Genomic DNA, 4,578 nt, shown 5'->3' on the forward strand with positions numbered 1-4,578 from the left:
TCAATAAGGATTGAAATAATGTTACTCCTCTCTAACTTCAATAAGGATTGAAATAATGTTCCTCTCTAACTTCAATAAGGATTGAAATAATGTTACTCCTCTCTAACTTCAATAAGAATCTTTGTAACTTGGCCTCTGTAGCAGAAGTGGGATCTTTGTTAAGTTTCTGGAATTTGTTTGTTTGTTTGTTTTTGAATTTCGCGCAAAGCTACACAAGGGCTATCTGCGCTAGCCATCCCTAATTTAGCAGTGTAAGACTAGAGGGAAGGCAGCTAGTCATCACCACCCACTGCCAACTCTTTTACCAACGAATAGTGGGATTGACCGTAACATTATAATGCCCCCACGGCTGAAAGGGCGAGTATGTTTGGTGTGACAGGGATTCGAACCCGCGACCCTCTTCTGGAGTTTAACGGAAACATTAAAAATGTGTTTTCCTTTATATATATATATATAGTCCACCCTGTCAAGAAGTACGACCCCATTACCTTTGTCTGGTTAAGTAAGTTGAGTTTTCTGTATTGATTGTAGTTACGAGTAGCATCAAAAACAGACTGCTGATATAGGTCTTAGTATTATCATATGTTAGATCACCTGCAAGTATTCTTTAGCATTCTTGACCCTGACACTGAGATTGTAAAAGTTCACATGTACACATACACATACAGTAATTAGTTGCTATCCTAGAACCATGCACCTTGGAGCTTATGTAAACACCGAGTAGTGTGTCTGACATCTGTTTGGCAAGGCAACTAATTTTAGCCTAAAGAAGAGACTATTGAGCTGTCTTATAAGATAGGCTGGAATTAGCACTTTATTTCCAAGTTTTATCCTTAAGAAATTAGATATAAGGTTGTCGGTCTGAGCTTTTGAGGAAATTTAGGTCTATTAAATTCTTGTGATATTTTAAGCTTGCTTTTTCACACTCTGAAAACTTTCAAACCTATATCAATATATGTTCATACCGTTTATTTATTCACTTAGAAAAAAAAAAGAAGAGACTTCTTAAAGACATCTAAGTCTAATTATAAACAACATTCCAATATGGAATGACCCACGCGTGAAGTACTTAACAGTTAACGGTCCAATACACTAGGTGAACAGATTTAATTTTTGAAATAATATTTTGTTACTGTTATTATAAATGGCAGTTTTATATTAAATTAATGGTACATCAGTATTCACAATACCCAGAGAACAATTATGATGTTGTAATATACAAAGTTAAGGTTTCTGAAACCTGGTAAAGATGTTACTAACCAAGAATCTAAATCTGGCTAGGATCAGTTTTTGCTTTATCATCATTCCTATTACACACTAATCAATAAAAATATCTCTAACACCAAAAAACAAATACCTATGTTTCAATTTCATTAAAAAAAACTTATACATTTCATGGACTAGTATTCAATGAATGTAGATGATTAAGAATTTAAAATAAATTCATTTGTAGTTATTTCTTTTTGTATATTACCCAATTTTGCTAAAGCTGCTACACCACCCTCTGGTTCTCTTCCTGCCATTTCTTTTCGAAAGTCTTTCATGAAAAGCATAAACGCCGTGCTTGGTCTCTTAGGTTTGTTGTCATCACGCACAGGCTTGTAAATGGCCATCTAAGAGTGATACAATTGGATGAAGTAAAATATCTCTCTTGTTATTTAGATATACCAAGTTAATGATTTAGATAATCCACTGTATTTATTTGTACAGTTTATCAAACATCATTCCACTTATATAAATCTTCAGATTTATCATTTTGATATAAAAAAGTTCCAAAATTGATAAAAGTTTTTATCTACGAAATTCAAAATTGACCTGGGAATAAACTCCAAGTTGCACCTATCTTGTACGAAGATATCTAGCAAATCTTCGATTGTCATACAAAAATAAACTGGTTCAAGATCAACTGTACCATTATAAAAATGGCAGGTGACTCTACAACTTCTATTACATTTTTTTTTGTATGAAAAATAATGTTTAAGTGTCACTAGAAACATTTCAACAACTTTATCCCATATTTTGTCAGTTTTGATAGGGTAACAGCTAACAAAAAACAATTGAAAGTTTAAAAAAAAGCTTACAATGAGAAGAAAAGATATCTAGAATTAATACTTACTTTGATACAACTTACTAATTTGTTGCATTACATTTTAAGTAAATGTATAAAGATATATAATATAGAATATTTATATATATAACTACATGATGAAACTTTGTTAAATGGATGACAACTTCCTGTTGTAGAGACACAAGTCCTCTACACTTGTGTCTCTACAACAGGCAGTTGCCGTCCATTCAACAAAGTTTCATCATGAATACTCTGCCTAAACAATCTATCAAAGAACAGAATAATTACACGTATAGTAAGCCTTAAAGATAACATCCATTTTCAAATTAGATACTTTTTTCTTTGAAAGTTGATTTTATAAGCTATATTATTATCTTACTGTATCTTACATGCCCGTGATGTATAACAGATTTATCATAAAATACATAATATTGCGTATAGCAGTTAGCGTAAACCCGAAAGAACCGTCAGAAGTCTTGATGATGAAGAAACTAGTTTTGACACATTCGTGTGTCCTCTTCAGTCTCACGTTGTCTTCAGAAAACAAGTTAAGACTGAATAGAACATAAAAATGTGTCAAACTAGTTTCTCCAATATGAAGAACGGTTTGTTCCTTTTAGTGTTTTTTTCTTTCTCTAAATAGAAGTTTAGTTAACATACTACAATGTATATGATTTTTACATAAAACTTATATTTACCCAGAAAAGAATGATGTTGTCGGCCTTTTGCATTTTAGAATGTACATCAAAGGACTACATTATTAACCTTTTGGTACTTGGCAGAGTGCACACACACACGGCCCAGAGGCAAAACTGCCACTGAACTAAAAAACTTGTAGTCAATTTTATACACATTCTTTTTGTTGTTATGTATTTCAGAAATGAATTTTTTATTATTAGAAAATGTTTATTGTATTAAATTTTATAAATAAAAGAATTAAAAAATTTGCAAATTTTGATTTTTGGTTGATTTTAATACACTCCAGTCGTAAACATCAGAAGTTGTGAAACTGGTTAATTTCTTCTGAGCAAAATAAAGAACTCGTAGCTATAGGGGGAAATTTGAAATAGCTTTGAATCAAGCAATGCAGAAGCTATTTACTCTGTAGGAAATTCATCTGAAATTTTGGAATAATTTCATCCAGTATTTACAAAGTACTAAAGCCATACAACTGATCTGTCAAATCAATGCTTTCAAGGGTTTAAAAGTTTAAGTATTTTGACATCACACTTACTACTAAAAAATTTAAAACTTTTTGCATTATCCTTTACATCTACAGTAACACCCTCTAGATATACTATTTGACATTATTATTCTACCTGAACTGCTTACATGCATAATGCAATCCTTTGAATTTATCATCCTATGTTTTGTGTCATAGTCCAGGGTAAAAAGAAGGATTGCTTTATTCAAAACATTGTACTACAGAAAACACAACATGAATGACTTATCACAGCAATAAAAATTATAGCTTGATTTTTTTTCTGGTGCAAAGACTCATATTATCTCAGCCCACCACGGAGAACTGAACCCTAGATTTTGTCATCATAAGTCCGTAAACTTACTGCTGATCCACAAACAGAACAGTTTAATCCATAAGTATAATGTATAAATATAGTATTTATCTGTTAACACCACGAGAGCTTTCTAAATAAATCGGAAGTTATTTTTTGTGCTTCATATTATTATTATAATATATTATTTTTATTGTAAGTTGTACTAGCATATTAGTCAGTTTCAAATACATATAACAGTGAAACTAAATGTGTAAAAAAAAAAGAGAAAATTGAGCATTCAATATTTTTTACATTTTAACCTAAGGACTGCAGGTGAATATAAAAGTATGTAAACTGAGCAAGTGCGGAAAATTTATTTAAGATTTATCAATCACCAAAAATATTCAGAACTACTAAGTCCTCAAAACTGTTATATATTTAACTTATTCAAATAGTACTTCATATTCAATTTATAGATAATATAATACAAGATTGTTCAGTAAATTAAAGCCAATGGTTTATTATTGTCACGATATAAAATACTGTTTGGTTTAAATATTAGTGATTAATTTATATATGTGAGTGAATAATTTATTATTTTTTAGTTTTGTTATAATAAAAGTTAAAAGCTGATGATTGTAGAAGGCTTTGTTAATAACTAATTGGTGTCAAGAATATAGAAAGTGGCCAGATGACTATGTAATAAAGATATAAATAGTGTGAGACGAGCGGGAAGCAGCAAACAGACAGTATTAAACAGATAAAAGTAAGGAGAATATAGTTCATGTGAAGTTAAGTAACGTAAAAGTGATAGGCCTAACGTTTGGTGTAAATATATATATATATATATTAGAGTGAAACAAACAGTGGAAAAGGAAATAAGAAAAAATAAGTTATTCCATCAAAGCAAAATTCTAAAGTGATTGAACTAGCCTAAGTGCACTTTGACAAAAAGAACCTAGGATCTTTAGAAGAAAGAAGACCACAATCGTAAGTGAATCACACCAGACTAAT

The sequence above is a fragment of the Limulus polyphemus genome, unplaced genomic scaffold (assembly GCF_000517525.1).
Source record: "Limulus polyphemus unplaced genomic scaffold, Limulus_polyphemus-2.1.2 Scaffold5532, whole genome shotgun sequence".
In the NCBI taxonomy this organism is placed as follows: Eukaryota; Metazoa; Arthropoda; class Merostomata; order Xiphosura; family Limulidae; genus Limulus; species Limulus polyphemus.